This window comes from Anabrus simplex, chromosome X (assembly GCF_040414725.1).
Source record: "Anabrus simplex isolate iqAnaSimp1 chromosome X, ASM4041472v1, whole genome shotgun sequence".
Taxonomy (NCBI): domain Eukaryota; kingdom Metazoa; phylum Arthropoda; class Insecta; order Orthoptera; family Tettigoniidae; genus Anabrus; species Anabrus simplex.
In genome coordinates, this window is record NC_090279.1 from 170,804,838 (window position 1) to 170,827,616 (window position 22,779).

A 22,779-nucleotide genomic window follows, 5' to 3' on the forward strand; every position below is an offset into this window, starting at 1 on the left:
CAGCATGAGCAAGACTGCTCTACATACTACACAGAGATAAGAGAAGCTATCGTCTTTTACCTTTATTCTGAACTTAAGGACATCAACAAATCATAATAATGTTATTGGCTTTTAAGTCCCATTAACTACTTTTTCGGGTTTTGGAGATGCTGGGATGCCAGAATTCAGTCCCGCAGGAGTCCTTACGTGCCAGTAAATCTACCGACATGAGGCTGACGTATTTGAGGATCTTCAAATACCGCCGGACTGCATCAACAAATCAAAACGATTCTTCACTTCTTAATAACAACATTATTAATAAATTGGTCTATTTGAATGTCTATTTATTTAGTCACTTCTTATTAATGTACTAAATCATATAAAGATAGGAATATGGAAAGGAACACCCAATAGGATGAACACAATAACAGATAATGGAAAGAGAAAAAACAAGAACAAACCTGAAAACACAGGGAAAGGAGTTGTTCTGGTCCCGTTTTTAGCAATCAGTCTCTTGGGTTTTGTTGTTTTCCTTCCTTTTTTATTTAGTCCCTCATTTCCCCTCAGAATAAGTCTGTTTTCTACCTTTCTTGCCATTAACAGGTGAAGAATTTAAAAATTATGCAGATGAACGATAAAGGTACTGTATGTGGTTTGTCTTATTATATTAAACGTATGATGACATTTATCTTCTTTCTGAAGTTTCTTATGATGAGAATATCTATATAATGAACTCAGAAAATATAGTGTGTTTTATTCATGATACTGTGAAGAAACTAACCTTGAGTTACATTCTTCACAAGAATAGTTTAAAACAACATTTTTTTGTAATGTACTTTTTGTCATTTCCTATTAATTTTTCTTTTCCTTTCAGGATTCATATTGGAATGGTTGGCTGCTGATCTGTGAACTGAAATGTTAAATGGATAAGTACAACTTTGGAACCAATTGGCTTCTTAAAATAGACAGGAATGGACCTCTGTTGTCATCATGGGCATCAAGGCACAGTGGAACTGAAGTATTTTGCAAACTTTGTGTTGTGCTCTTCTTCAATGCTCAAACTATTCTGAACTTTAGCTTCTGATGTCCTGGGGCAGCCATTCCCAAACTTTGGTCTGCAGATCCCTGGGGGTCCGCGACGATAATCCAAGGGGTCTGCAATAATAATGTAACTTGTATTTATTTGAAGAGTGGAATCATTTTTACACACACATTTCATAGACCATTTTACTAAATTTAGGAACTATTTACAAGTTAGCAGCAGAAAAAGAAGAAATACTACAAGGCAGTATAAGTGATGTAATTGTGAAACACTTGGAATTGCTAGTATCCACACTCAGACCATATTTTCTGCCTCTGGTTGACATAATCTCATAGATCAGAAATCTCTTCTTTGAAACTGAACTTCAACTGCCCTCCTTTCAAGAAGATCAACTAGCCGAAGTATCTTGGCAGAGAGAAAGTGAAAATTAAATTGATGTATGATATGGCTGGAGAATCAGGTAGAGTGACATGTTTAGCTCCAGGAAGTTCCATTGAAATGGAAATGAAATGGCATATGGCTTTTAGTACCAGGAGTGTCAGAGGACAAGTTCGGCTCGCCAGATGCAGGTCCTTTGATTTGACGTCCGTAGGCGACCTGCATGTCGTGATGAGGATGAATTGATTATGAAAACGACACATACACCCAGCTCCCGAGCCAGAGAAATTAACCAATTAAGGTTAAAATTCCCGACCCTGCCAGGAATCGAACCCGGGACCCCTGTGACCAAAGGCCAGCACGCTAACCATTTAGCCATGGAGCCAGACAGGAAGTTCCATTAATGCATCGCAACTCCACATCTCTGATTGATTTTTGAGTCCATGATATTCCTTATACCCTTCAATTTCTAGAAAGGAATACTGCATTTAATGCTTTTCATGATGACATACCTGTGTGAGTGTACCATTTCTGCTCTCACGCAAATGAAAACAAAGTACAGAAACAGAGCGAATGTCGAAGCTGATCTTGGGCTTCGAGTGACTACACTTCTAAAGTGTTTGGTCTTTGGAAAACAGCACTGTCTGTCCCATTGATCCAACAACCACAACAAGCAAATTTTTTGAAGTAAGTTCCCAGATCCGGACAGTTGTAATTATTAGCCAAGTGTCACATTGTTTTATCATTTCTGTGCATTTATAATGTATCTTTATGTAAATGAAGTTAATGAAATTTTCACAGAAAGTAAATATTAGTCCTAAATTATATGAAAAAAATCAAACATGGTATATATATATATATACAATACACAGTTGTTATTGTTGGGGAACAGAGTGGTGTAGCGGGTTAACTGCTTGCCTGTCATCCTGGCGACAGAGGTTTGATTCCTGGCGTTGCTGGGGTGGGATTTTCAATTGAAAATCCTGTGATGTCAGGAAGGGCATGCGACCTTAAATCCACAGCTCTTTCATGCCTTAGTGCATGCAGGGACCCTGAGCAAGCAGGATAACCTGTGGAAGATGATGATGATGATTATATTTAATATTATTTGTCATCTAGCAATAATAATTTGTTATTTCAGGTATAATGGAAATATACTCAGACTTCTGTGGTAGTCAATAATGTTATTTGCTTTACATCCTACTAGCTACTTTGTTTGGTTTTCCGAGATGCCAAGGTGCCGGAATTTAGTCCCGCAGGAGTTATTTTATGTGCCAGAAAATCTACCGACACAAGGCTGATGTATTCAAGCACCTTCAAATACCACCAGACTGAGCCAAGTTGTCAGAGGGCCAGCGCCTCAACCGTTTGAGTCACTCAGCCTGGCTCTGTGTTACTCAGGAGTCACTTGTTCCTCAATGAGTACTGATGCTTGTCAGAGGCTGAAAAGAAATGGACACAGAAAAACTGGGATTGAGGAGGAGAGTGTCCATTTATTCAAAGACTGCACTGTATGAAGATTGTCCCTTTGAGAGTTTTCTTATTTGTCCTGCTCTCCTCTTTCTATTGCTCCCACTCCCCATGCTGATGTTTCATTGTGTGTTCCTTTCCATATCCCTACCTCTACATAATACTTTAATGGTGTGTGGCCTCCGAAGAGGCCTGGGGCAGGTCTTTCGAATTGACGCCGTTTAGGTGACTTCGTCTGTGGAGATAAGGCTCTACCTGTGATGAATTCTAATGTTGAAGACGACATACACCCAGCCCCCGAGCCATTGGACTTAACTATTGAAGGTTAAAATCCCCGACCCAGCCAGGTATTGAACCCAGGACCCCTTAGGCTAAAGGGCAGCACACTAACCATTTCGCCATGGAGCCGGATTATTTCAACATGAAAAACATCAATGCAAACTAAATCATGTCCACCCATAAACAAAATTTTGGATGTGGCTTCATGTAGTTTTTCATGTGCTCTTTCACACTACAAAATCAAATTGTGTCAAATGTGTGTTTCCCCGATGTGAATGAGGCTTGGAATGTTGTTGTCATTCCAGATTGTATTGAGAGCAAACCAGATTATGTCCATGAATATATTTTGTTACATTGGGTACAATGGAAGTTTACTGCAATCCTATATTCATTATGCAAATTAGGCACCATATGCTCACAAAACTGGACAGATTCAGCTGCAGTATGATGCTGGAGCACGATCACAGCCTAGGGGAGCATTAAACGTTAAAATTTGTTAGTTATTCTTCTACCCAATGTGAAGAAAAAAAGATGGCAGAAGTAGGGTGGACATAAAATACAGAGTGCAGACTAGCACAAGCAAGAAAGGCCTTTCTTAACAAAAAAAAATTGCTCACTTTGAACATTAATACAGGAATTAGAAAGATGTTTTTGAAAACTTTCGACTGGAGCTACATTTAAATTGTCATTTTACAAAACTTTTTATCTATAATGTACAATACTGTGTCTTATGGCAAACCCGTTGAAGGTCAGTTTTTATATATATATATATAGAATGTTAGGGGTATACATGCAGATATTTTGCTAGTCGGCAAAGAAGAATACATCTCAGAATATGTGCTATGTACATTTTACCTTGTCCCTTTAGTTTTCCCGTATATAATAATTTTGTGTGGCTATTTCTAGCCGAGTGCAGCCCTTATAAGGCAGACCCTCCGATGAGGGTGGGCGGCATCTGCCATTTGTAGATAACTGCATGTTATTGTGGTGGAGGATAGTGTTATGTGTGGTGTGTGAGTTGCAGGGATGTTGGGGACAGCACAAACACCCAGCCCCCAGGCCATTGGAATTAACCAATTAAGGTTAAAATCCCCGACCCGGCCGGGAATCGAACCCGGACCCTCTGAACCGAAGGCCAATACGCTGACCATTCAGCCAACGAGTCGGACAGTTTTCCCGTGACTGAGCCAAATATTTCAGGACCTGATGTGTTTGAACGGCCATAGTAAGAAACGCCGTTATGTCATTCTGTCCTCGTGTAGTGGAGGTACAATAGCAGAGGATACTCTGTGTGAAAAGTACTCATAATCCTTATGGAAGTATCCACAATTGTACCTCCTCATGTTGCTGCCGAGTGTTATTTTGTACTCGTTATGTACAGTATGTAACTTCGAATATCCGTACCAGCACATACATGCGAATCAAGAGTTGTGCAGTTGTGTGTGTGTGTGATTTATAAGACGTCAGTGACATTACTCAGTGATCCAAGCTGACAAAAATGAAGGGAAATAGTTAATGAGTTAACAAAAAGTGGACTGGGCGAGTTGGCCGTGCGGTTAGAGTGCACAGCTGTGAGCTTGCATCCGGGAGGTAGTACGTTCGAACCCCACTGTCACCAGCCCTGAAGACAGTTTTTCGTGGTTTCCTATTTACACACCAGGCAAATGCTGGGGCTGTAGTACCGTAATTAAGGCCAGGGCTGCTTCCTTTCCACTCCTAGCCCTTTTCTTATCCCATCATCGCCACAAGACCTATCTGTGTCGGTGCGACCTAAAGCAAATTTTAAAAAAACTTGGTATACAGCAGGAATCCCATTTATCGGAGATAAGTTGCAACAGGAACACAAAGCACATCCCAACAAACAATGGTCAGTGTATGCGCTTTGTGTATTGTAGGCCTTCACATTCAGTTTTCTTTCGACTCTGTGATATTAGGGCATCTTACAAAATTATTTATAGCATGGACTGTAGTCCCTTATTCCCCAACTTTGCATAAAATTCTGTTAACCCATTTTTTTGTGACTCCGCGCCGATATGTACTTAGCAACAAAAATCAAAATTCATGAATATCTCTGTTATCATTGCCGGTATGGTAAAAATGTATGACATAAATGATCGGAAATTTAATACTATATAACTTCAGTTATGTAGTATTTGTCGATAGGACCACTAATAACACAAATATTTGAGAATTAAATTTTAGGGCTTCCCCTAAACTACCATTTCACTCAGCGTAAATAAATTTATAGCCTAGATTATCGCAAATTATTCTCCAACTTTTCATACCAATTTTCATTAAGATAGGACAACTGATAACATAAATATTTGAAAATTAAATTTTAGGCCTTCCCCTAAACTACCATTTCTCTCGGCGTGAATAAGATTATTTATGTCCTAGATTATAGCAACTTATTCCCCGACTTTGCATACCAATTTTCATTACGATAGGACCACTAATAACATAAATATTTGGGAATTAAATGTTAGGCCTTCCCCTAAACTACCATTTCTCTCGGCGTGAATAAGGTTATTTATGGCCTAGATTTTAGCGACTTACTACCGGATTTTACATACCGATCTTCATTAAATTCTCTTCAGCCGTTTTTTCGTAATGCGTGTACATACAGACACAGACAGACAGAAATTACAGAAAATTAAAAAGTGCATTTCCTTATTACTATGGACACGACCGATTCAGAAATACCATCCTTCTCACATTCTGAGCAATGTACAGACAAAACCTTTATATATATATATATATATATATATATATATATATATATATATATATATATATATAAATGGCCCGTTATTGGACATTATAAATTTTCCAACTAACTCATTCCTGGTTGCCAGCGTTTCGCCCTGTGTGCGAAGTTGGGCTTATCAGTTGGTAAATTGCACACCCACCAAGACGCATGGCTAGTGCACACCGTGGAGGCCACTGCGTAGGCCACCTGATGCCACCAGCAGTGCCAGTGCACTATGAGAGACTTTATTTCATTACCAAAAATTGATGCCTGCCTGGCCATCAGATGATGTACACTAGCATCAGAAAGTTTAGACTCACCTAAGAAAATTAATAATTTTCTTAAATAATTGTTTTATGTGTGATGATAAGTAGTACCTTAGTTCTGTTACTTATGTGTGGATGCTTTGAGCACTTTCTTAAAGCTATTTCAGTGCATAATGCGAGATTTTACTTTATCTTTTCAAAGAAGTTGACAGATTTATGGTCCCCAGCTCTTACTGCCTGCTTCCACCTGGATAATCTCCGGCCCTTTCCCAGGTAATAAACATGCCTCTCTCAAGTGATTACTTGTCCTTCTTGTTTCCTTGCTATCTTAGAAGTCGACAGTTAGCCTACAGAAGTTATCCTGTGCAGTTGTATGTTAATCTCTGTGCCAGATTGTTTATTTTCTATATTGTTGTTATCTGGGCATAACTACGGTAACAACACACATCAAACAATTGAATATGGAGAAGGAGGCTAATATAATCCAAGAAAACACAGCCAAGGCTTGTGCTTATAAAGAAATTGGGTGGTTGAACCGAAAAATTGCAAAAATATTTAAAATTTCAGAGTGCAGCGTTCGCAGAGCAGTGAAACACAGAGAGGAAACAGGTACTCATGAGGATCGACCACGCAGTGGACATCCAAGGAAGATTTCTAAAATTGAAGATAACTGTATTTTAATCCTCAGGAAGCGTGAAGCGTGACAGAAGACGTACAGCTTTAGATATTTGCTCAGAGATAAATAAAACAAAAGAACAACCTGTGCCTGTGAAACAGTGAAAAATCATCTGCTTGAGGCGAGATTGTTTGGTCGCATATCAGCATGGACACCATTGTTGAAAACTACACAAGCAGAAAAGGCTGCAGTGGGCCAAAATGCCTGCTAACTGGACCGCTGAACAATGGAAAAGGGTGCTTTGGACAGATTAATCTAAATTTGAAAAATTTTGTTCCAATCGTCGCCGCCCCGGCGAAAGGGTTACGGAATCCTGCATAATTCAGTCTGTGAAGGATGATAGAGGAAATGTGATGGTGTGGGGATGTTTTGGAAATAATCAGGTTGGTGATTTGGTGAAAGTAGAGGAAATACTGGAAGAAAAAAAAACCAATATCACATATTCCTTTCGCGCAATGCCATGCCATCTGGAATGAAGCTGATTGGTGAAGGATATGTTCTACAGCAGGACAGTGATCCTAAACACACCTCTCATATGTGCACGCAGTATCTGGAAAGGAAACAAGCTGAAGGAAAATCGGAATTACTGATCTGGCCTCCTCAATCACCCAATCTGTCACCTATTGAACTTTTGTGGGAAGAATTTGACAGGAAAGTGAAAGAAAAGGTGCCATCTAAATAAGTTATAACATTTACTTGGAACTAGTTTTGATGCTAGTGAGCGTCATCTTCAGCCAAATATGAAAACAGGCAATCGTAAATATAGATATCATCATTAAATCAATGCACATATAAACACTCTTAATATGGGACTTACAATGTCCCTAAAAGTATTTGAAGAATAAAACTTCAAATAATCATAATTTCAATATCTTGAAATCACGATTAGAATGACACTTAATATAATATAATTCTTCTCACTCAAGTCAGAACTTTAAAAGTTTGAGTTCGACTTAGAACTGTAAAATTCTAAAATAAATAAAAAGTCTTCTCATAAATAAAATGTTACACAAAGGTTGAACCACATATAGAGTTTCTCTGTAAATATGACAGTCACAATTAGAACGACACTTATATTATTTTACTCAGGATGGAATCCACTGTTCTACTTAGAGTAGGTAGATTCTCAATTTAAATAAAAGGTCTTGTCACAATTGATCAGAAGCAGAAATGATGAAACATGTATAACCAATATATAGCAATATCGCTGATGTCCGTATGAATTGTATAAGGTCTCTAAATCCACCAATAAGAACTGCGTCCTACTCGTTGGCTGAATGGTCAGTGTACTGGCCTTTGGTTCAGAGGATCCCGGGTTTGATTCCCAACCGGGTCGGGGATTTTAACCTTCATTGGTTAATTCCAATGGCCCAGGGGCTGGGTGTTTGTGCTGTCCCCAACATCCCTGCAACTCTCACACCACACAACACTGTCCTCCACCACAATAACATGCAGTTACCTACACATGGCAGATGCCGCCCACCCTCATCGGAGGGTCTGCCTTACAAGGGCTGCACCCGGCTAAAAAAAGCCACACAAGAAAAAAACTCATTTTCCACAACTCTACACAGTACATAAATCATGGGAAACACACAGGAGTGTACCAGCATACCACATGAAACTGTTTCTTACATGAAATGTTTAAAACACCCTGTTAGCACTAACACAGGCACGAAAATTCTTTTACAAGATATTAAAATAATTCCGTATTGACTGTTTTAACTTTACAAAGGAAATTTAATATGTCCTCCTATTCAATACATACACATCTCCATCTTTAGATGGAGTAATATTAGTCATACGTTTCAACTCGTTTGAGCCGTCTTCTGTGAAAAAAGGTTAAATTTTTTGCATAATTGATGCTAAATGAACATGTAAAAGCACAAGGAAGAAAAGAATGAAAAAAAAAAGAAAAAGACATGATGGAATTAAAACAATAAGTGATTATAGCGAGGTTGTGGACCTCTTAGTCTAAATGTGCAATGTGTTACAATTTAGAAACTAGGACAAATTCACTGTGCTAAAATTTAAAATGACAGTCTGTCTTCATAGAGTCACAATCACAAATAGTCAAGAGGGCAGCAAAAAATTGAGAAACTATGTTTGAGAAGAAAACAAATGCCAGGTAAAATGTATGTGGCTCATAGTGGAAACTGCCAATGAAGTTTAAATCTTTAATGGAAAAAGTGAGTGTGTATGAGAAACTTGGGCTAATAAGTAAAAATAAATGTGAAAAAAACTTTAAACTTGCTTATTAAATAGTTGCCCTCTCGAACGGCCTGAAATGCTCAATTTAGCGGTCCCGTTCTCACTGATCGTGTCTATTGCTGGCTCAGCTGTGTTTGTGAGGATGGGAGAAGGGGTGGGAGGTGCTGATTTGTGAGAAGAGGGGGAGGGAGGAATGGTATAGAGTTGGAGAGATGGAGACAGGGTTTGTTTTTATTATAGAAGTGCTGACAAATATATGGAATGAATGTTTCATGTAGAATGTTCTTTTTTTTCATTGATTTCATTTAAATTATAAGAGGGGTTCCTAAACTTATCTACTGTATATCAATCTGGATGCTCTCGAGAATGTTGAGCGAGGTGCCATTTAGCTCATAATGCAAGATCTTAAGATCTTTATCTCATCATCATCATAAAATTTCCCGGGTGTGGTTTACGAGCGCTCTGCATTTTAGTCTATTCATGTACCACTCCTCCTTCAAAACTTCATCCCAGTTGATTCCTTTGGATGTGATATCTTCCTTCACTTGGTCCAGCCATCTCCTCCTAGGTCTTCCAACAGGTCTCTTTCCAGTAATCTCAGTATGCAACCATTGTTTTGCAATTCTTCTTTCTGTCATACATTAGACGTGACCAAAACATTGCAAACGTGTCCTAGTTATGGTCTCTTTCAGGGACTGATTTATTCCAGCTTGTTCTCTAATCTTCTCATTTCTTACTTTGTCTTTCCTAGTCTTGTGAAGCATGCTTGTTAGAAACTTCATTTCTGAAGCCTGAAGTCATCTTTTCTGGTAGCTGTACATGTTTCCACCAACTCATAAGTCAATATAGGGACAAAGTATGTTCGAAACAGAGTTTGTTTCGATCTTAACAGCACGTGTTTATTCCAGAGCAGATATCGAACTTGCTGATAGAATTGACTGGATTTCTGAATACGGTTATTTAATTCAAGCTGTATTCTGTTGTCACTTGATATTATGCATCCAAGGTACGGATATTGGTTTACTGTTTCCAATTGTACCCTGCAACATTATATTATCTTTACTTCTCTGTCTATTAACAGACATTGCAGCAGTTTTTGTAGCAATTACTTTCAGTCCATATTTTTTCAGATGATCATTCCAGACGTTCAGCCTTTCCTGGACTTCCATCTCGCTATTTCCCCAGATAACTATATCATCTGCAAAAGCAAATGTTTTAAGATCCATGTTGGTGTTCTGCTTTACTTCTTTTATGATTTCATCCATGATGGTGATGAATAGTAATGGTGAAAGGGCACTGCCTTGTTGTACTCCTCTAGATGTCTGGAACCAATCTGAATATCCATTTCCTACTTGAACACAGCTGTAGCAGGTCATGATAAAGCATTTTTACTCTCTGAGTGGGTTCCATAGATACATTCTTCTTTTTAAGACACTCCCATATAGTTGTTCTAGGGACACTATCAAATGCTTTTTTGATAGCAAGAAATCAGCTTCATTTCCCGTATCAAATCCTATTTACAATGAATCAATAACAATAAATTTCCACCTTTTCGATATGTATATTTGCATTAAGCAAATCAATTAATCATATACAGTACATGTTTCATTCATTTGGAACATCTTCAGCTGTATTACAACACTTGGGTGAAATTACAAAGTATTTATCTTCTCAAGAACATCTTAATAAGTAGTAAAACCTCGTTAATTCGAAGTTGTTGGGACGCAAAAATCGGACTTCAAATGATGTGATTTCAAATTAACCGCCAACTCATAGTTCAGATATGCCAACCCTTGCCGTGTCACAAAATATTCTTAAGACCTGCTACTCCATGCAATTTACCTTGATACACAGTTTAAACATTTCAAATGCCATAGAAAAAAACTATTTCCAAAAAGTATCCAACAAGGTGCATTTACATTATTCAAATAATGCACTTGGATAAATCACTGGCAAACACAACGAAAGATTCAAAGATGAGGACAAATTATGCTGGCTCCGTTGTGCAAATGCTTTATTTTTTGGTTTACTGTACTGTTTGCATTTTTTAGATGCCTTTTACTAGCACGGGAACGACGCCCTTAAAACGTCGTAACTTATCGAACTTTGCTATGACGAGGAAAGAAAGTCTCTCGCTTCCATGTGCGTTGCAACACAGTTCAATGACCCCAACCCTTGTACGATTTCCCGCCTGGCACACTCTCCTTTAAAACCAAGTCCGTTTGGGCTCGGAATTTAAAAAAATGCAGTTTCATTGGCATTTACAATATTTTTCAGTGCGTACGAACTGATTATATGCATGCTTTTTGGCCAACTATCAGCATCGGCAGTGTTTGAAGATTCTACTTCTCCACACACGGCCTGCTACATGATATTGTGATGTTCCTTAAAACACTGAATACAAAAGAATTACAATTTTACTCGAACTTAGCAAATATGAAGCACACTGTAGATGCACTGAAGTGAGTGAAAGTATGGAAAACTACCCCACAGGTTACAGAAGACACATTCTATCATGACTCAGATAAATTTTGAATTTAAAATACTCTGAAAAATACTAACTTTTTTTTAACGTTGAGGCAGTTTTGAATTAAAAGTCTGAATTTTGGTCTGGGGACTGGCACTGTTCTTTGAATTATGAATTATACGTATTTTGAATTAAACAGTTTAAATAACATGTAAAACCGTGCCTCATGTTTCTGGGAATGGGAGCTGCTTCAAATTAGGCGGGATTTTGAATTATCGAGGTTCCACCGTACCTTGTTTTACCTAAAATCTACGTGAATTTAAAAATTGAAATAAATTAAAATCAATGTGGATGGTTGAATGGGGTGGTGAAATAGGATGGAAAATGGATTTACTTATTTTAGCCTATTTTAAAACTATATCGATTCATTTGAACAGATGTAATAAAAAAGATGTTTTTGTTTCCAGCACTTTTTTCGCTATAATGTATGATATTCTGCTTGTCTACTAATAAAAAGTTTTTGAAAAATAATTTTCCTTTGTCACTGCTCTATATTTTACAAGGATGTTCTCTTCATTTGATCCTTCCAAGGCGAATGTTGTTTGTTTTAATTTTATAAAAGTGTCTCTTGAATTCAATTAATTCAGGATCCCTGAAGCTGATTGTTGTCATACTATTATTAAAATAGGCTAAAATGAGTAAATCCATTTTCCCTCCCATTTCACCACCCCATTCAACCATCCACATTGATTTTAATTTATTTCAATTTTTATTTTCACGTAGGTTTTAAGTAAAACAAGGTACTTATTAAGATATTCTTAAGAAGATAAATACTTTGTAATTTCACCTAAGTGTTGTAATACAGCTGAAGATGTTCCAAATGGAATGAAACATGTACTGTTTATGATTAATTGATTAGCTTAATGCAAATATAAATATCAAAAAGGTGGAAATTTACTGTTATTGATTCATTGTTTTTTCGATGTCTAGAAACACTAATGTCAAGTTACGATCTTTCTCCCAGTGCTTTTCTAATATCATTTTCAGTGTGAATATGATGTCTATAGTTGATCTCTCTTTCCTAAATCCATATTGTTCTTCTTGCAGATGTATATTCGTGACTGGATTCTCTATGATGCTCACTCATAGACACTTTGCATCTCGTGTTGGAATTTAATATGACGGCGAGTTGATGCACGTATCAGTGTTAATGGAGGCCATTTTGAACATTTAATTGTTTAAGTGTTTCATGTGGTCTGCTAGTATGATCTGTTCCTGTGTGTTTCCCATTATTAATGAACTATGTATAGCAGAAAATGAGTTTGAACATGGAAACAAAGCATTTCCAGACCTGTGTACGTATAACATATTTTCTTCTTCTATGTGTGATGAATGTGGCCTGAAAGTTTGCTTATTCTTACACTCTGCATATAATTTTGCTTGATCACTTTACAGGGTTTGATTTGCTAGTTATGCGATATCCCTTTCATAACCAACACTGAAGTAAGGCTGTTCAATATCGATCTCCCCAAAAAGTTTCTGGTGTGGAGACTTCGAGTCTAGAATGAAGTAATTGAGGAGACTTTCTTTTAAAAGGGAAAGAAGGTTGATATGAAGACATAATGCACATAAATTAAAGTATTCAAAACTAAAAAAACTTTCTTGTTGTCCAAAAACAGGTAACCAATAATTCATCCCCATGTTCTTTTGTGGCAAATCCATACAGATATTGAAAAAAGTATGAACAAAACTAAAGAGAATTACTCTTTCAAACTGATGACACATGAACAAAGCCCTAATATTTTACACAAATACATTCATGTCACCTTTGAAAGCATTTTGCGCAAAAGTTCCTTTCTGCCTTATCAGCTGAATAAGATTTCTTATACACAGAATATTCTGCAGCATCTTCACCATCTGTATGGCCTATTGAGACATTGACTTCATCTGAATTGTGAAAACTTCCACCCCATAAGGAGTCCTATTCAAAAATTCCTTCTCTTCTTCTGTTAGACCCCGGGGCTCTCAACTTGGGAGCATGGGTTGACGACCACAGAACCCTTAGCTGGCTGGCACTGCTTCCACTTACTTGTGCTACACTCCTCACTTTCATCTATCCTATCCGACCTCCCTTGGTCAACTCTTGTTCTTTTCCGACCCTGACGGTATTAGTTTTCCTAGGCCTAGGGAGTCTTTCATTTTCACACCCTTCGTGGCCCTTGCCTTCTTTTGGCCGATTACCTTCATTTTTTGAAGTGACTGATCCCTTCCATTTTCCCCTCTGATTAGTGTTATATAGAGGATGGTTACCTAGTTGTAACTTACTTCCTCTTACAATAATCACCACCACTCTTCTGTTAAGACATCCCTTTCCATGACATGATTAGAAGATCAAATCAATCAATCATCAATGAACTGCATTTAAGGCTGTCACCCAGGTGGCAGATTCCCTATCAATTGTTTACCTAGATTTTTCTTAAACATTGTCAAACAACTTGGAAATTGATTGAACATTTCTGTTGATAATTTATTCCAATTCCTTACTCCTTGTTCTATTATTATTTATCAATACAGCCACCTGTGGGCCACATTTACACAATCTTTCTTCTGTCGCGCAGACCGATACCCTTCTCTTTACACTCTCGCCAAAGATTCTCGAGTCTTTTCTTGCACGCTCTTCCACCAGAATGTTCCGTGGCTTCGCATGTTGCTCTTCATACACATCCCTCATTCCCACAACCTTCTTCCTATATGATGTCCTTTCTTTTATATCCTCCTCCTTGAAACCTATTTCTGCCAAGTCATTGTGCACCTGTGTAAGCCATCCTGGCAGTTTTTTCCACTTTTCCTGCAGAAGTAGTATCCTGTTGGCCAATCTCTCAGGGTTCATTCTTTTGATATGCCCATAACACGTCAGTCTCCTTTTCCTCATCACAGTCGTGATTCTTTCTACTGTCTTGTAGAGCTCCAAATTTGCTCTTAACCGAAATGTGTTTGGGTCACTCGTCGACTTTCTTGGGCCTAAGATATTTCATAAGAATCTTCTTTCTCTTTTTTCAAGGACTGGGTCAACCATCCTCGCCAAGGTTTCTACTCCATAAAGGCCCTCTGTTCTAACCACTGTGCAGTAATGTTTTAACTTCGCCTGAATCGAGAGGGACTTTGACTTATAGGTGTCATGACATAGTCTGAATGCCAACTCCATCTTTCTGACCCTCTCCTGTAATCCCTCCTTTTCATCTCCATTGGAGGTGAGTATTTTTCCCAGGTATTTAAATTTTTGCACACGTTGGATATCCCCATACAGTGTAACAAGTCTTTCCGTGTTGCCTTTTTTTATAGAATCCATGAATGCAGTGTTTTCAAAGGAGATTCTTAAACCTGTTTTGACTGCAACATTTTGTAGTTCTTCAACTTGTTTCTTGGCTGTATAACGGTTGTCTGTAATAAGAACGACGTTGTCTGCGAAGGCAAGGCAGTCCAACAAGATCACATTTTTTCCACAACCTACCTTTACCCCATTCTTCATTCCATTTTCAGTCATTCTCAACCTCCATTCCCTAATAAATTTTTCTAAATTGCAAATAAATAGTAGTGGAGAAAGGCTGTCTCCTTGCCTCAAACCCGTTTTTATTTCAAACGTTCTATAAATGAATATTTGCCCCAATTTGTCCTCTTGACTTCCAACTTTGTCTTCATATTAGTCTTTCCTACTTTTTAAAGCTCCCCTCAAGCTTATTCATGTACTAATATCATTCTACGCCATCTCTCCACTGAATGCTTGAAAAAAAAAAAAAAAAATGGCGTATGGCTTTTAGTGCCGGGAGAGTCCGAGGACAAGTTCGGCTCGCCAGATGCAGATCTTTTGATTTCACGCCCGGAGGCTACCTGTGCGTCATGATGAGGACGAAATGATGATGAAGACGACACATACACCCAGCCCCTGTGCCAGGAAAATTAACCAATTAAGGTTAAAATTCCCGACCCTGCCAGGAATCGAACCCGGGACCCCTGTGACCAAAGGCCAGCACGCTAACCATTTAGCCATGGAGCCGGACAATGAATGCTTGAAACATACCACATATGATATAGATGTTGATTCCCAAAGGGAACCTGAAATATTTGTCCCGAATAAGTAAATTTATAATAACAATATAAATGGAAAATTTATAATGTCCAATAATGGACCATTTATATTGGTATTACATACCACATAGTCAAGCAATTCATCTCCTTACTCCCAAGCCTTTCCAACCCAAAGTTTGCAACATTATGGAGCAGAATAATATCAAATACTATATCGCTACTATATCGTTTCTGTAGCAAAAGATGATGTTCTTGGCTTAGGATTAGGAAAAATAGAACATGGCTCAAGTCCTCAATATCCTGGAGGCACTCTTGATAGAGCCCTTACATCCAGAAGAAACTGCATGAAATCAAAAAGAACAATATACACTATGTATGAATATTCTGTATAAACTCTCTAGTACTACCTGTGGGGCACAGCTTTGTACAATAAGAACTTCTCCTTTTGCCACTTGTGACTTAGCTGGAGAATACACATGCCCTGTCTAATATAGGTGCAGATTTGGATTTGTACTTAAATGACTATTTTTTTAAATGTTAATACACTGATGAATATTAGGGATACCTGGCTAGTTACATGTAACACAGTTGTTCATCCCGATGACAATGGCAACGTTGTGCAACACTGAATCCACTGACAACGGAAGTATTGGGGAGTCGTGTTGATCCATAACCATTGCACTGTCTCCCATAATGCACAGACATCGGTCAGAACAGGAACATCCCTCTCAACATATCCGTGGAGTGTTATGCTGTAGGCTTAAGCATCTTGCAGGGTGCTGGAGGGAAGTAAATGGATGGTGATGAAGTGACAGCAGGTAACTATATCATTCACTGGTCAGGGATGTTGAAAGATATACCAGGGATCCCATTTCATCCCGCCTGAACAGTCCCCATATGATAATACCACCACTTGCCCAGATTGTTCCTTGCTGGCAAGAGGGATCCATTACCTCAAGTATTTTCAGATGCACTCGTATGAACTGGTACTTCAACTCATCTGTCCAGATGACTTTTTTAATGCTTCACCAGTCCAATGGTGGTGTTCGTGTGTCCCTGTCAGTCTTTATGTCTTGTGATGTGCAGTAAGCAAAGGAGAGATGGTTCAGAATGGGATAGCTACTCACACTTCATTCTTGTCCGGCACTGAATTTGGAGTGATCTATCTGATTTGCTGTGGATCGTCTTATCTGCTCTCATTATCTGAGCTTGGCAGTGGTGAACTCCATCAACACATTGTACACCTCGGCAGTTGACCCTGGCGGATTTCCCTGAAACCAGATTCTCATGGTACACTTGACACGGTGGTATGTGGAAAACCCGGCGCTTGCAAGACTTCGGAGATGGAATGACCCATATGTCTGGCACTGACAATCTAGACATTATCAAATGTCTCACCTATCCGGTGCTCAAATGTTAAACAGCCAGTATGAGGTCTGATGATATCACAGTTACATGCCATGTTGTGCTATTACATTCACCGGGGTGACCACAACGCCAATTTGCCAATGGCAACTATCTCTAATTGGTCATCAGTGTACATATTTTAAATAATTTTTCTATAAATAGAGTAATTTTTCTTTGTTCTAATTTTTAAATTCAATTCAAACAGCAATAGCTTGACTGCATGTTTCCCAAACATAATACACGTAATTTGTTTGGGACATGGTTTACACAGAGTATGTTAGCACGTACCTTACATCCTGAAGTAGACAAATTAATTTCAATGGTAATAAAGTATCTGTGAAAGCCCCAACAGGAAGTGATTTGTACAAAACCAAACATCTTGCATTTCCACATAGACTCTAAGTAACTTATTGGGGAATATCGTTAGAAACAGTAGGGTATTATGCAGACAGTTTTGAAAATTTTAATAAATCGGTAATAGATGAACTAAATAAGAACAAGGTTCATCAATTGATATTGTTCAGAACTTACTAAATGATAGTTCCTTAAAGAAGGATTTATCTTACATATCTGCAAATTTGTTTTTGTCACTCTATAAAGAAATTAGAAATGTTGACCAACTTGTTGACTGAGAAAGTTAATGAGGTGTACGGCATTGGGAGAAGAATTAATTTGCTCAAAGGCCTCATAGTAGAAGCTATTGAACGGAAATCTAAAAGTATGTGTCAAAAATTTATGGATTTCGTAATATGTCCAAAGTGCTCCAACTTTATGAGGAAACTACATATCATTCTGCTGCTGACCAACTTCCGGTTCTTTCAACTGCAGCGTGAAAAACAAGATGACAAAATATTCCAACAGTTAGTTACTTCTGAGAATTATACCAGAACATGTGTGCAACTGTTGGTTGTGTATTAGTCTGTGTATTGTTTGTGTATTATGTAACTGATTGGAAAATGGAAATTTAAGTATTCGGTTGAACAGCAAATTTATTTGGTGGAATTTTACATTTAAAAAAACAGATTCAGTTTGTGATGCACAAAGGAAGCAGAAAAGACATGTTTTAACTGAAGATAAATTTGGGGATATTCGGGTGTGGTTAGAAACAAGTCCTAAAAAATCACTTAATTGTCTAGCACAGGAAACAAACATATCACTGGGGTTGGTCCACAAAGAGACCAGTCTGCTGAAATTTCAACCATATGAAATAAGATTTGTGCAGGAACTTCACCAGACAGATTTTGCTCAAAGAATACAAAGGGCACTAGGAAAGTTTTGCAATGTGAGTGAACGCTTTAGACATTTTTGAAATAATGTCCACCACACTCAATACACTTCTCCATACGTAGAAACCAGTCAATGAACCAACTCTCCCACTTTTCTTCGGTTACATTTTCACACTCTTGATTCCATGCTGCCAGAAGCTCCTCGTCGGATGCAAAACGCCGCCCTTTCAGCTTCATCTTCACTTCTGGGAGGAGTGCGAAGTCACATGGTGCAAGATCAGAATTGTATGGAGGGTGATCAAGCACAGTCAACCCGTGATCTGGCAAGAAAATCCATTGTTACATTAGCACGATGTGCTGAAGCATTGTCGTGATGCAAGAGCCAAGTGTTTTGAGTCATGACCTTAGACGGAGCTGCTTGAGAGCCTGGATGACCTGAGGCAGACAAGTCTCACTGCACCACTTCGCAGTAACTGTCCTTCGTGTTTCTAGCATAAACCGCGTCAGGATGCCCCGTTTAGTGAAGAATACTGCAATCATCTTTTTATTCACTGACCTTGACTTTCACACAGTCACAAGAGTACCCTCATCTTCAAATAGCCACACCTTGTTCTGGGATTTTGTTGGGACATCGTAATAATAAAGCCAAGTTTCATCACCTGTAACGATGCTATTGACATTACGAAAAGTCCCATTTTCAAACTGCTTTAGGATTTTTCGGCACCATTTCACTCAATGTGCCCTTTGTGCCTCTGAAAGTGAATGAGGCATCCAAAGGGAACAAACCTTTCTAACATGGAGATGGTCATGTAGAATTGAATGAATAGCTGGTGCAGGGATGTGGAGGGTCTCTTCTGCCTGCCGGTATGTCTTGCTGCAACATTTTCCTGACAGCTTCAATGTTTTCCTCAGTCACTGATTCAGATGGTCGCCCAGAACAAGGATCGTTTTCAACCACAAAATTTCCCCTCTGGAACTTTTTGTACCAGCAGAAAATTGTTGTCCGATGTGGACAGTCTTTCCCCAGCACAGGAATCATTTCCTCCAGGAAATGGTCAACAGTTAATCCACGAGCAAAATTGTAGCGGATAATTCACCTTCAGACCACACTGACATATTAACTTGCTTTCAATCCCACGGCTTGGTAACAACTGGTGTGAAGGTCGTGCCTTGCTGTCTTCTAGACTGGTTTTCACCCGTCACCATAACAGGGGTGTCCAGTCAACCGTTATTGCATATTGCAAAACTTCCCTAGTGCCCTTTGTACTTTTATAGTTTTCGGAGATGCCAAGGTGCCAGAATTTAGTTCTTTTACATGCCAGTAAATCTACCAACACGAGGCCGACATATTTGAGCGCCTTCAAATACCACCGGACTGAGCCAGGATCGAACCTGCCAAGTTGGAGTCAGAAGGTCAGCGCCTGTCAGCCCGGCGTTTTATAATGTGTTTCTTTTTACAGGTAATGTGTAATGTAAGATTTTTATTAGGCTTGTGTGTTCGACGGACTGAAAATCTTTCAAGTTAAATTTAACTGTGTCGACACTAAGAAGTATGGCTTCCTTCGTAACAAAATTCAATAATTGTTACGTTCCGATCTGTCTCCACTTACCCAAACACATCGTGTACATGTTCGTCACTTACTGGTGGGTGACCAGATCGATGCATGTCACATACTTGTCGGAAAGCTGCAACCCAACTTGCTACCATTCTGTAAGGTAATGCAGCTGCACCGCACACCTCTTGCAGTTCTCGATGACACTGTCACACTGTGCGACCTCTAGCACAGTGGATTTTTAATCAGCTTCTCTGTTCATGCTTGGAAAACATGGCGACTGTCTTTTGCGAGTGCTTGCTCACAACTGCTCATTTTCACCTGGCCATCGTGAACAGATGTGGACGGGAAGGGAGAGGTCATGTGCTCTGAGGAAGGGTATGAAGGTCAGCAACCTTTTAGTAAGAATGACAGAGCTCGGTACCATTGCATGGTTGCCAAAACTTAAAATCCAATCTGTGTATTCCATACCATTAAAATAAGAGTATGGCGTGCAGTAAATGTGGTCGGAAAATTGGGCCGCTTTTTGTTAAATAACTGGCACAGGAAGGAAAGGATTATGGTATTTTCAACAGGACTGTGCCACAGCCCATACTACTTTTAATTCCCTAGACAGTTTACATCCAATTTTTTATGACTGGATAATTAGTACAGGTTTATGGTCCCCTTACCAAAATAAAACAACTGAAGGCCAAAATAACACATGCAATACGTTTTATTACCATAGTGGAATTACAGAAAGTGACCAATAATTTGTTTAAACAACGTGAGGCATTTCTGCAGTAAGAGGTAATTTTCAACAGTATCTGATCTGAAATACAATTTGTGAGTAATAAATCTGTATAGATGTACAGGATTATAAATATTTTAATTTGTGGGATTTAATTCTTTAGTTGTTGCTGGTAGTAACAAAACACGCTTCCACAGTAAACTGGGTTCCATTATAATCTAAGTTCCTCATTTCGTTACCTTTCTTCCCAGGCCTGCATTTGAGGGAGCCTTAAGTTGGCCAGTGGCAGAATGATCTAAAGTTTCCTCGTAAAATGAGAGCACTGTACAGGACTCCCTCTCTTCCTGTGATCTTGGATGGTTCTTCTTCTGCATTGAGCATTGTTCCAAGACAAACAATATAAATTTGTGATAGAAAACTTGGAGAGTCTTTGTTGTTCACTGCATCAGAGAGGTTTTAACCCACCACTGTCTGAACATGACTGATTTTTTATATGAATTTCCAAGTTTTTACTACATTAGAAAATAAATGCTTTTTCAAGTTTGTAGCACATAACAATCTATTCCCTGCTAATCAGAAATGAAAATGGAAGAGGACCAAACCTTCAAAAAAATGAAGGTATCAGCAAAATAAAGGGAAGGGCCAAAAATGGCGCGAGAATGGAAGACTCGCTAGGCCTTGTAAACCTTATACCACTGGGTCAGAAAAGTATAAGAGAACCAGGGAAGGATGGAGAGAAAAGATGAAAGTGAGGAGCCTGACACAAGTGGAAGCAACGGCCAAATCAGCTAGGGATCCCGTGGCTGCCAACCCACTTTCCAAAGATGACAGGCAGGGGATACCGTGGATGTATTCTACCGCCCACACCCACTGGTGGGGATTATCTGATGTAGGTCTAACCATGCCAAGCACATGGATGTTCTCTTAATTGATACGTACCTACTCGAAACAAATTGAGATCTACACTAGGAAACGTTTAGCAGGTATCCTACCTCCAGATATCTGTCAAGAGGCTGCAGCCAAACATGACAGGTCTAGTACAGTGGTTTCTGAACTTTCCTGTCCAAGGACTATTTGGAAATTTCATGCATCCCAACCCCCATTTTTAAAATAAAACAAACAGTAAATATGTTCCAACTCTGTATATATTTAGTACAAATGTATTAAAATTAAAAGGCAAAATTATAATATCAGTCACTTCAGTCATCGTTTAACAGGAAAAATGAAGTTCATTTTGAGCAATCGGCTCTGCTTTAGTTTATTTCCTAACTCTGATTTCAAAGGTCAGTTATGACGTGTAACAAAAAGTCAGCTAGTTACAATTGTGAAAACTAATTTTAAGAGAGTTGAAAGTTCTGCCAAAGAATCTTCTTCTCGCAGTGTAAGAGAAAGTTTGGCTGATAGCCCATCAGGAAATAGATTTCTTATCCATGCCACTTTCATCAGTCACTGGGAAATACTCCTCGGAGCCATAAGTGCAATTGCTTCAAATGTTGAGGATCTCTGTAACTTTTTCTCCCAAGATCTGGATGAAATCTGCCACTTTATAGGCCAGGAGTGATTTAATTTTGATTATAGAATATACAAAATTTGAAAAAATGGCAGCATATCCTATTTTTGCCTTAAAAGCGATTGCAGATCCCCAAAAACATTCCCACAGAAACCTCACTTTAGGAAAACTATGGTCTAATACAGCAAACTCAGGAGGGCCCATACCAGCAGCTTTACCTAAAATAAAAAAAACCCAGAAATTTTGGTTAAAGAGTAATGTATGGTTCGGGCCGTCAACCCATGTGTACCTTTTGCCGCTAAAAGCTGTTGATAGTCAAGATTTAATATCGGGCAAGGAACATCAAGAAGTTTCCTTCATTCCACAAAAATCCTTAAGTCAGGTCGAGATCTTTGCAGTCCAGACAAGTGATCTTTTTGTTACCATCTGAAGTCTCCTTCCTGGGCATGAAGAAAAGTGGAAGATATGGAAAGCACTCAACAGGTTATGCTCCAGAGTTGGCCGACTGAGGACCATCACTCCATTCTGAGAGAATACTGTGAAGATGAAACTCATTGTCCGAGGTATGTGTCCAGCAACATGCACTTGAGGGAACTTATGCATGCAACACCTAAAGCTTGTGATTTGGCAAACTACTGCTTACTATGTAATGTATCAGTTTATGAATGGTTCATAGTGTTTATAGTAAAAGTTTCAAACTTTTATTTTCTGCAGTAATGCTACGTGATCTCGAACACAATAAAAATACATGAA

At 38.7% G+C, this 22,779-nt stretch overlaps 1 long non-coding RNA gene across 1 annotated transcript in view; it reads right to left on the bottom strand.

Moving 5' to 3' along the window:
• Positions 1-315: 315 nt before the first annotated feature.
• Positions 316-22,779, bottom strand: part of LOC136885909 (uncharacterized) — a 50,546-nt gene continuing 28,082 nt past the window's right edge. Inside the window, exons 2-3 of the long non-coding RNA XR_010861644.1 lie at positions 2,318-2,469; positions 316-1,134 (exon numbers count right to left, since the gene is read on the bottom strand). This is a non-coding gene — a long non-coding RNA (uncharacterized lncRNA). The remainder of the gene's footprint in view (positions 1,135-2,317; positions 2,470-22,779) is intronic.